The following is a 12,033-nucleotide window of genomic DNA, read 5'->3' as shown; positions in this document are numbered from 1 at the left end:
ACTGCCCGCTACCCCCACATGCGTCCCCAGCCGCCTCTCGACCACCGCCGACTGCGCCCCTCCGACCCCGACCCCGCCCATCCCTTGGGGGGCACCCCAAAACTTCTCCTAGCCCCTACTTCCTCTTTGCTCCTTGGCCACCCGCTCCCAATGCTCACCACTGCGAACCCGAGTAGGCCATGAAGGCCGCCAGAACCACGCATGTGCAGCATTCAGCACATGCGCCCTTCTGCCCACTATCTCGCCACCGTCTGCCCAACTGCCGAGCCCTGCCTGCACCGCTGCCCCCGGTCCGCTACCGCCACCCGTGCCTCACACCGCTCGCGACCCAGGGCGCCCCCAGCGACGTAGACAGGCTTCCCAACGCGCACGCGCCCTGCTGCTACACCACCGCGAGACACGCATGCACACATTCCTTCCCCGTCCCCGAAGGGATGCCGCGTGTTGCTGCGTGTCACCTGCCGCCATCGCTGCCCGCTGGACTCTCCAAGCCTTGCTGCTCCGCTGCTGCCGCCCAGAGCCCGCGGCCGCCAACCCGCCTGAGCCACGCTGCCTCTGGCCGCTCACCCGCCGTCCCCACACCGCCACCCTACACGCGTTGCGCGAGCTGCCCCCAGGTTACTGCCACCTCTGCAAAGCGGAGGACGCCCCCACCGTGACTGCCCGCCTCTACGGCCCTCCTCTGCCCATTTTTACAAATGGGCTTTCAATCTAGTCTTATGATAATTCACTGCAGTAACTTGTAAGTCATCTTAACATTCTCCACATTCACCCTATATTACAGTATGCATTCACACATTTTTGGAGCTGAGCTCTGTATGTGTGTATCACAAACGAAAATAAAGCAACAACATGGCATGTGTTTTCACACAAATACTTTAAAACACAAATAATTATGAGTTTTAGGTTTGATCATCAATTTCTATTTCTTAGCTTTAAGTTTTGTGAGAACATTATTCTATGTAAATTGTAGGCATGAAATCTAATTTAATAGGACAGATTACATAGTTTTAGACCACATTTTGACTGATTTTGAGTGTGTTGATTTCATTATTTTGTGAGTTTTCCTTTTGATTTATTATTGTTGTTGTTATTGTTATTTAGATTTTTAGCCTACCACTCTCAAGAGACTCATGGCAGGTTACAATATAAAATCCCCACAAAACATATAAAACCCCATCTAGTCCCATAAAAAAGCAACCTGAACCAAGACTGGCAGCATAACCGCCCCCCCCCCCCATTTCCCACAGCCATCCACCACCAGGCGGGGTACAGTAGATGTTACCACGTAGCCTGAGGAGGGGCCCCTTCTTGAAAGCACATACCACATATCAATACACATGTCTGTTTATTCATTCGTGTATTTACTGTTTTACACACTTGATCATAGCTCACTTTCTAGGCAGATTACATTATATAAACAATGTAATGTGCATCATCACAGTCAATAATAAGGTGACCAGAAGGACAACTGGGGGTACCTGGCAAATTGTACTTATGTTAAAATGAAAAAAAAAATATTACAATACTATTTTTGCATTTTATGCATTCTATGAAACTTTTTGTTGCTCCATATAGACCAAATTTTTAATCAAGACCCCCCCCCCGGTCAACGGTGTCCCGCTTTACCAATGTTAAATTCTGGTCACCTTAATGAATAAACAATATCATAGCACTAGGATTACAAAGCTGGGGCAGGACAGGGAGAAAATTTTCTTAACTAGGGTCTAATAGAGTTCCTCAGCTATTGTGTCCAGACTCTCTCAGCTTCAGTTTATTTTCTGGCCTTAAATCTGCATAATCTGTGGAAGTCAAACTACTTTTGATTATTTCTGTGTTAAAAGTCCTCACTCAAGCCCTCAAGTGATATTTGTGCAGTCAAAATCTCACCAAGAGGATTGTGTGTCCTTTTCTTAGACTCTCTCCTTGCTCAGGTAGATGTGTGAGAATTAGGTGGGGGAGGGGGAATGTGCACAACAGACAATTTCCTCTAGAATGTTCCAGAGACTGAATTCAAATCCCACCCAGCCAACCAACACATAACAACATGTGGCTGCTCAAAACCCACTTGCATCAACTATAGGCAAGTCTACTTTTGTTTGTATATCTCCATGTTACTTTTTACCACTTTTATGTCTATATCAGGCTTTCTCAACCAGGATTTCATGAAACCCTGGGGTTTCTTGATGGTTCTGGAAGGGTATTCTGAGTGGGTGACAGTTATTTTTTTTAAATAGCTTAAAAAATGTGTTAAGCATTTATTGGGTGATATGACCATATATGGACATGCTAACCTGCCCCCCCCCCCTGCAAAATGACCAATGATGAGCCTGGAGGGGGTGGGGAGGGGAAGGCCTTGGTGCTTCCCAATCATATTTTGTGCCATTGCATCACTTCTGGGGTTTCTTGAAGCCTGAAGAATGTTTAAAGGGTCTCTTAATTTTACAAAAGTTGGGAAAGGCTGATCTATAGGGGTATGTTGTTTCATGGTGCCAAATGGGACAGGAAAGATCCCCCAGAGGATCCCAGGTAATGAGTAGAGTCTGCTGTGTCTGCCTTTTAACTTGGTGAATGATGGCCATTCAGTTAGTGGGGCAAGGGCAAAGATGGAGTGGGGGCAAGATTTTGAAGATGGGATGGGATTGCCAGGTTTCTTATCCCCTTTTACACAAGATTCCTCAGGGGTCCTCAGGGACCCCAGAAGCATATGACTCTACAAATTAAGTGGAATAAAAAAGGAGAATTTACCCCTACTCCAACCTGATGAAGACTGAGTGGGGTTCAGGAGGGATGGAAATAGCTGGATGTGAATTGAAGGGGGAAAGGGGGAGGGGAGACTAGTCTGGTCAAGCCTGTGGCAGTTTAGAGCAGGGGTAGTCAACATGTGCTCCTCCATATGTCCATGGACTACAATTCCCATGAGCCCCTGCCATCATTTGCTGGATGGGGCTCATGGGAATTGTAGTCCATGGACATATGGAGGACCACAGGTTGACTACACCTGGTTTAGAGAATCTGGGAAGGAGAGATTTGGAGAGATGGAGTGAGATCTTTGCATTATTCTCCCCTTTGTCTTTCTACTTGTTATGATAACCTCTTCCAAAATATTAAATACTTCATAATAATTGTTATGCAGAAGCAGCAACCTTCAATGGGTTGCAAATGTTTTTGCTGAATTAGATTCTGTACCTTCTACAGCTGCATAGTTTGAGAGGCGTGGCTTTTCCCAGCATGGATTTGAATTTTTGCAGAGACATGAAAAGTGACACTGCTGGATTGCTTCCAGCCATACAGTTATTAATTGATGCAAATGTGTCACAGAGTTAGAAGGGGCAGAGACGAGAATGTCAGAATGATTAAGAGCACGGAGTGAGAAATTACAGGCCAAAACACTGCTCAGTGTTGCTCAGGCTGTGACAGTTTGTTGAAACCCACTGGCTAACTATCCCATGTGCCCAACATGTCTTGGGTGATGGGTGCACAGCTGGACTCGCAGTCAGATGTACGCTGGGGAAACTCGTCTTAAAAAGCTGTAATTCGGTCAACACTGTGAGGAAGCTCTCTGAGAGGTGAGAAGGAGCTTCTGGTTTTCTTCTTGCCCCTTTTCTCTGACTTCATGTGTTCTTCCTAGGACACCTGATATAATCCTTGAATAATCCACTGTCAAAGTTTCCCTCTGCTTTATGCTGATAATTCCCAATGATCTCAAGATTACAACCAGGTGTGTTTGAACATCATTTATTTTTGCATGTCTCATCTAAACTGGTACTGCTTTCCTTGCCTCAGCCATCACCCCTCCTGCCACCACCACCATGGAAGACCTTTTTGGGCTTAAAAAAGAAAATTGTTACATGATGATATCTCTTTGTCAGAGTGGGGAAATGCATGTGAGCTGACTCAAGGAAAGTGTGAGGAAAACTGCTGGTGGATACTTGCTGCGGCAAATACCTCTGTTAGCTCCACAAAGAGTCATCCCTATGTGGAAGGAGCCATTGGGGTTGCTGTTGTGGCCTTCAGATATTACACAATTTCACTGGGGATCCCTTTCCCACCATTATGCAAATAATAATGTGAGCCAGAAGGTTTTCTTCATATTGTAGGGGTGAGGAAAGGTACTCTGCAATTTATTCTAGTGAATATATATAATACCTAGCCACAGTGTTCCAAGTGAGAGTCACCTCTAGGCTGGATTTCTGCAATTCACTCTACTTGGGCCTGCCCTTATCCCTGATCCAGAAACTCCAATGTAGCAGGATGTAGCAGCCAATGTGCAGAATGTAGCAGCCAGGCTTCTTATGGGAACACCATGGAGGGCCCACATCCGGCCCTGGCTACCAGTTGACTACTGGATTAGGCTTAAGGTTTTGGTAATCACCTGCAAGGCTATACTGGGCCATGGGAACCTGAGAAACCACCTCTCTACTTATGCTCCCCCGGAGAGCACTATGCTCCATTCACATCAACAAGCTGGTGATCCCTGGCCCCAGGAAAGTTGTTTGACCTCAACCAGAGCCAGGGCTTTCTCAGTCCTAGCTCCCACCTGGTGGAATGAGCTCCCAGATTACTTCATGGCCTGCAAAATGGAGCTCTTCCACCAGGCTTTCGGTCGAAGCAAATGAACCTACCACCCAAAGGCCTCTGCTATAATCAAACTGTACCCACAAAAGAACAAAACCTACAGTGCAGCAAAACTGAATCGAATATTCATTGTTGAATATCAAACTGGAGTTGCAATATCAAGATGTCCTATATTACATTGTGTTATTTTACTATTCTTCATTGTTCTCACTGTTAAAAAAATGTTACGTATTCAAAGCAAAACATTACACTGTACTACATTATGAAAGTTTCAGTATAAATCACTCTAAGCCACAAGGGAGGGTGGTATATAAACATCCTAGCCACTGGTGGCTCTAATATTTGTGAAAAACCCCTTAAGGCGAGCACTGTCTGGGACACATCCGGGTGTCTGGCCTGTGCTTCTGCCTGCATGGGCCAATCTTTTATTGCACAGCTTACTGGGTAAATTATGTCACTGAGATAGAACCAATGCAGACAACGATCTAAACATGGAAGGATTTTATTGACAAACACTAATTAGACAAAGACAGCACATGTGCACTCTAGCATAGAAATATGCGTTCTTAGGCATGAGCACACAAGGAAAAGGCTTATGGGGATGGAAAAATAGCCTATACTAAGGGTTCATTGAGTTGATATTTACCTATTCTCTGGGTGGAGCAGAGTTCTGGAGGTCCAGGGAAACAATTCGGGGTGACAGTCAAGGGACCTAGAGAAACATCATACAGTGTTTCTGTAGCCTAGAAGCTGACTGCACTTTGTAGGCTGCGGGAGCCCAATATTTAAAGGAAACTTGTGACCTGAGGTTATAGGGGGCTGATCCTACCTTCTTCCCTGAGTTGAACAAAGAGTTTGATGGCTGGTAACAATTTTGGCCGGGTCCCAACAAAGAAACGGTTGGCTGAGACAAATAAACCACCTGCTGAGGATATGAAGAAATACTTCCGATCTAGAAGGGCTAATCGCCCAATTCTGGCAAATCCTGGATGACTGCTTGTGCCCAGGGATAGTGATATGGGAAAAGACAAAGACCAAATCTTGGATTAGATGTTGAAAGAGGGTGGCCAGTTCCCTTTACAAGACAATGTGCTTGGCTGGGTGGAGGGGTATTTTGGGTGGGGCTCCTTTGTCTCTCTATTCCTGCCAGGTGTGCTGACAAACTCCTCTTTTGTTTGCAATCATGTGTGTTGGGGAACCCTAGCTCCAAGTCCTGCTTGAGAGCAAGAGGTGGATCTTAGTTGCTCTCCCATTATACTTTGCAAGGCTTGACCTGGCTTTCTCTCTCTGGTGCCATGATCTGTGTAGGAGTATCAAGGATAGTTGGTGCAGCTGTGCCAGTCTGTGGTGGAGGGGTGGCAGCCTACATAGCACCTCTAGATAAATTGCCCCTTATTCTCATTAAAACACTGCTACCTGGAAGAAATTGTATTTCATTCCTCTGACATTTTTAAAGCAATCTCTTATTTTAACCTATTGGTGTTTTCACCTCATATTTTTATAAGAAAAGTTCTAGCAACCTTTTTAATACTAGTATTGCAAAGTAAATGCATCACTTGTGAATATGTTTAATGCCAGACAGAGGGCAGAACAGAGCCAAAACTAAGCCCAATCTACATTCTGGCCAATGTAGTCATGTTTATATCACAGGTGAAAGATCTGCAAAACACCTGCCTTCATCTCCAGGTTAGGAATGCTGTTTATGGGGCTACTCCTGTGATGAACAGCTCTTCATACTCTGCTTACTTAATATGATTGCATGAGCAGCATTGCTGGGAATTGTGCTCCTGGCTTAACAAACCAACAGAGGTTGCAAACACACACTGAGAGATGTTCCTGTGGGACAGGAAGAGGAAGAAGGGGGGACTTGCTTAGCGTAGGATGAGTAGGTAGGACACAGGAAGGATATAGAGATGGAGGAAAGAGCTTCTCTAAAGCAGGAAGACATCAGGGAACTGAATGGAAGATATCTTAGCATGGGAAACTAGGCCATGCACATTAATTAAGTATTGCTGGAAAACAGGGAGAGGAAATGGCTGGAAAAAATGGCATGAAAACAAATTGTGGTTACACATTTCAGCACATCTTTGGTGTGAAATTTGGTAATAAATAAGAACAATGCAGTCAATACCTTTCCTGAGTTTGAAAACAGAGCTTGATGAACTAATGAAAAAAAAAGGGAGGCTCCAACTTGGCATTTGTAGTCTGAGTTAAGTGAGGAAAGGAAGCCTATTTTAATTATTAGTGAGGTGCTCTAAACTGTTATTGCACTATAGTGTGAGGGATTGGAAGATAGTCCGTGGATAGTCACAATAGCTACTATTGGTATCCATTGGATATGGTGGGGCAGGAAGTAGGGCATTCAATTGTAGCAAAGCCAGACCTAATGATAGGCAGAACTAACCAACGTTCCCTCTAATTTTCTCCTAATTGGTGGGGCAGTTCACATCCTGAGCAGAATATAGCTGCTGTAAGTTAAGACTTGGGGGCAGTGCCCAGGGAGAAGAAATATGATGTCACTGTTGATGAAACTTCCTGTAATGTCACTTTGGGTCAAGGGTCAAGACATCCAACCCCTCCCCTTCCTGTGATTTCAAAATTGGGCTAGAGGTCAAAACATACCCCTCTTCTTTCAATGATATGACTTCCCGCATAATTTAATTTTTGAAATGTTAAAATGTTAAAATTCTGGTTAGATAAAGCATAAAAAATGCTCACCATGGAGGAGTTAAAAACCTAGAATCTATTTGTAGACATCAATGTACACAATTCATGGAGAATTAAGCACCCTGTAGTGAAAGATCAACATCAAATGGTCAAACCAAGTATGCATACTAGGTTTACAAAGGAAGAGGAGACAAGTGACCAGAACTGTAGCCTAACTATATTATTTGCAATGAACCATGATTGAAAAGCAGTTGTTACAGCCATTGTTAGCAAGTCCTTTGTGGTGAAGACCATCCACTCAGCTTGTCCGTTGATGGATGGGTGGAACAACACAGAAGTGATGTGCTCCTCCAGGAAGTCCTTGAATTCTCATGAGGTGAACTGGGCCCTGTTGTCTGAGACAATTGCATTAGGCAACCCATGTGTTGCAAAGAGCTGCTGGAGAGCCAGGAAGACTACGGTCAAAGTCACAAAAGCAGCGGGGACTATGTCTAGCCACTTCGAGAAAGAGTCTACCACAACCAGGAACATGGAGGGGCCCAGTGAAGTTAATGTGCAGCCTGGACCAGGGATTCTTAACTGATTCCTAGGTCTGACAGGAGCATGTGGTATTTCCGGCCGACGCTCTTGACAGGTTGAGCACTGGGGACCCAGGCCTCGACCTCCTTGCTGATGCCGGGCCAGCACATGTACCTGCTGGTGAGTGCCTTCATGTGCACGATGCCAAGGTGGCCATCACGCATCGCTTTCAAGATTTGTTGGCACAGCTTCAGGGGGAAATTAAGCATAATATCTTTTTTAGACTTCAGCTGAAAAAGAATGCAACTGTTCCCAGCTCCCACTACTAGCAACCTGAAGAAGCACTCTGCCTTTGCTTATTCAGGTCAACAGGAAAGCCACAGAGTTGAAGTGCAATGTACTAAAAAATAAGAACTTGAAACTGGGGGGAAAAAAGATTGCAAAGCAATGTCCAGAAAGAGACCATTTTAGGATTTTACCTCAAAATACTGAAACAAAAGTTTAAATGTGCTCTAGAGCAGGCGTAGTCAACCTGTGGTCCTCCAGATGTCCATGGACAACAATTCCCATGAGCCCCTGCCAGCACTTGGGAATTCATGGGAATTGTAGTCCATGGACATCTGGAGGACCACAGGTTGACTACCCCTGCTCTAGACAGTAGGAAAAAAAAATCAAAACAAATCACTAGCCTAAAACATAGAGGGCTGGCATTTGAGGTTTTTTTTTTTTAAGCTTAGCTCATAAATGCACTTAAAGGATGTCTAAATAATGTGAATATACTGAGGTAACAATTCTATAAACACCAAAGAAAATAATCAGGGCTAGAATATGAGCCTCCAAACAAGCTGGATTGAAGCTGAAGCAAAATCCTGTAAAAAGCTTGGGAAGAGAATTCTAAAAATAAGCTTCATAAGAAACAGAATAAAGAGGCAGACTTACAACTCTTCTGCCTGTGAAAACTGACTGAAAGATGGAAGCAAGTTCAGCAACAACACTCCAAGTCAGCAACAGACAATCCAACCAAAGCTCAGAGAGCAGGGCAAAAAAATGGCACTCCAGAGCTATCCCAAGCCGTTTATAGTCTAGGGGGGTGACCAGATTTTATTGGCTAACTTTTCTCACTCCTACTCTGGGAAAGCCAGGTTTGAATCCCATTTTGATGTGCAAGCTTGCTGGGTGATGCTGGGGAAGTCATCAATGGGAAACAGCATATTTTGCAACGGGGAGGGAAAGGGGAAGATTCAGAAAATTCAGAGCACCTTTGTTGACATAAAGATAAAGGGAAAGTACAGAGGCAGTAACACAGAGCTGTTTAATGGAAAAGGGCAAAGGCCCTAGCCTCTCTCAAGCCAAAGAGCTTTTTTTGCATCTGCACAAAACATTTTGTCTTTCACATTAAGAGACTTTATTGCTGCAGCATACATACATTCTTTATTTATGATCCAGAGATCAAACAACATTATAATGTTGGAGTCTACGTCTAAACAGCAAAACTGCATTTTGAGACACATATTTAGGGATCCTCCTTCTACTGACAAAGAATGGCTGCCTTCTGGGTTTGAATGGGTAGAGCCAAATATTCATAGTGAAATGGCCATGTCTTAAATAACCTATCCTAGATTCATTCCATTTGTATAGGCCTGGATCCAAATAGGTCAGAAAATGGAGGCTTTAAAGAGCCTTTCCAAAGCAGCCATTTTCTCCAAGGGAACCAGTTTCTACCATAGCGATCAGAGAGCACTAGGGCAGTGGTTGAGAGTAGAGGAGTAAACTACCCCCCCACACCGGGCCTCAGTAAAACTGGGGACCACTGGCTTAAGGCATATACTTTCAGCACTAGGGCTAGACTACTAGATGTGCAGCCAGTTCTTTCAATAAGAGTATTGTGGACAATTTCTTAGTGTCAATAAATGTGCTGGCTTTGTACAATAGGTACATGCAGTACATTCACACCTTAATTTGATTGCCCTTCCCTTGTAGATGTACAGTAGCTATATGAGAATAGAAACTAGATCATAAAAAGATAGCATGAGGGATGGAGAATAAATACAAGTTCCTATTCAAAGCACAAAAACTCTCTGCTCACCTAGCTCAGAATTTTGCTGGTCCAGCACTGAGTACAACTGCCCTGAGGGTGTTCAAGCCCCAGCAAATCAAGGCTGTGTTAAATGGCACAGAAGCCTACTCCACTGGTCCCGAATGCACATGGTACATGAGGGAGACTGACTTACCTTTCTAGCTGATATGAAAGTATAATGTTGGCATTACTTCCATGACTGTTCTGATATTGAAATGAGGAATGGGAACAAACTGGGAAAATGTGGTTCAGTTTGTCATTTGTGTTATGCCTGGTTTGCAAACCAGTTTAATTTGCAACATGGTAAAATAGTCCCTGGGCATGCTAGAGGCACCAAACTCAAAGAAGATCTTGACTGACTCTCCTCTATCTACCCTCTGAGTATGGTGAGGATTGGATGTATGGTGTGCGGCCCGTGAATTACAGCCTCAGCAGAAAAGCTGAGACCAAACAGAGAGACAATTTCACAGTCCAAGTCCAGTTCAAAGGGGTCTAAAGCTGAGGCAGACAATTCACCAAGTAGGGTGGGGTAGCCAGGGAGCAGAGTCAAAAGCCAAAATGGAGTCAGGAGCCAGGAACGGAATCAAGGAACAAGCTGAGGTCAGGAGCTGGGAACACAATTAAGCCAAACTGGTCAGCAACCAGGAACACAGTCAGGAGTCAAAGCTGAAGTCAGGAACCAGGAATGAAGTCAAGAAGTTAAAGCCAAAGTCAGGAGCCAGGAATCAACCAAGCAGAGCTTCATCATAGCAAACCGGAGCATCTGGGAAGACAGGCAGGGAATGCATGCATGCACCCATAGAAAAGCTTGCCTCAAGCCTCTTCTAAAGTATATGAAGGCTGGGTGGAGTAGCCCTCAATTGGAGAGCTTGCAGCTGGGCCTAGTCCTCATCCAAGGAAGGAATTTCAGCTGCTCCCCATTGGGACTGACAGCATGCTGACAGCCAAGCTGATTTTCTGACAGCTGTCAGGTTTACACACCATTGTTACCACTCTGGCAAGTCCTCTGAGCTAGATGAGGCTTTTTCTCTTTATCTCAAGAGTGTTGGGAGATAAGGCTGGGTGGGGATCTGGCTGAGACCGCCTGGAAGATCGGGCTGGCCCTAGTCCACTGCACAATCCTTGCTTGCAGGGACTCCAGGCAATGCTGAGAGAGTGCTTGGCCCAGACAGTGCACCTGGGTCAATTACAGCCTCCAGAGTGTCCTCTGGGGGCTCAGCCAGAGGTGCAGCAGGTATGGGCATGTCAAATGGGGTCTGAATTGCTGCATCCAAAGAAGGTGCTCCCAGGAAAGTGCTTTCTGGGGAAATGACAGGTGCTCATTCAGGAGGTTTGGGAGTGTATAGAATAGATCCTGTACAAGCTAGAGGTAGGAAAGTCACAAGGGATCTCTCTTGGAGGCTCCTCTACATACTGTCCAAGTTCTGCCCCCTGTTGCTTTGATGTTTGCTAAACAGATTGATTGAAGACAGGATGTTTGGAAATGTATCAGTTCATGAATTACCACAAAGTACACTGAAGTTCATGCTGGTTGACCTGCCATGAGCTTCATTTCATGAACCAGAAACTAGCCCAAATTCATCATGAACTTTAGTTAGTGGGCTGGTTTGTGTTTGTCCCTAACTGAAATTGGGCTCACTGTGATCCTATTAACCTTGACAGAAATAGGGCTCTCATTTGTGACATAGCAACAGCAAGACTAAGATTGTTGTTAGGACTCAAGGGTGACATTTGAATTCAAGGCTGGGGAGAGGGTTCTCTAATGCAGCGGTCCCCAACCCCCGGTCCGGAGACTGGGACCGGTCCATTGATCAATCAGTACTGGGCTGCGGCTCCTCCTCACCCTCCTCCCTGGCTGCTGCCTCAGGGGCTGCCCTGCCACTCTGCCGCCGGCTCACCTTTGATGCTCTGCGTGGCACTGCGCAGCTACTGCTGGCAGTGCCCCCCAGTGGGTGGCGGTAAGTCAGGATGCCAGCGGGAAAGCAAGTGGAGCAGGGGCTAAGGTAGTGGCAATGACGTCCCTCGGCAAAAGAGTACCCCCCCAGGCCTCAGTAAAATTGTCAAGCGTTGACCGGTCCCCGGAGATAAAAAGTTTGGGGACCACTGCTCTAATGAATAAGCCTTTTACTCTATAGGTGCATGACTTTGTGAAGAGGGTATGAAACCTTTCAATCAGCCTCCTTGCCAAAAGT

The 12,033-nt window shown here is 45.4% G+C and overlaps 1 protein-coding gene across 1 annotated transcript in view; it reads left to right on the top strand.

Annotated features, from left to right (window-relative positions):
• The first annotated feature begins 2,012 nt into the window (after positions 1-2,012).
• The window catches only part of SPHK1 (sphingosine kinase 1), a 69,088-nt gene continuing 59,067 nt past the window's right edge, over positions 2,013-12,033 (top strand). The window contains exon 1 of the mRNA XM_077327694.1: positions 2,013-2,083. The gene's annotated coding sequence lies outside the window, so the exon portion shown is untranslated. The remainder of the gene's footprint in view (positions 2,084-12,033) is intronic.

Source organism: Paroedura picta, chromosome 3 (assembly GCF_049243985.1).
Source record: "Paroedura picta isolate Pp20150507F chromosome 3, Ppicta_v3.0, whole genome shotgun sequence".
NCBI classification, from domain to species: Eukaryota; Metazoa; Chordata; class Lepidosauria; order Squamata; family Gekkonidae; genus Paroedura; species Paroedura picta.
This window is presented reverse-complemented; position numbering and strand designations above follow the sequence as displayed.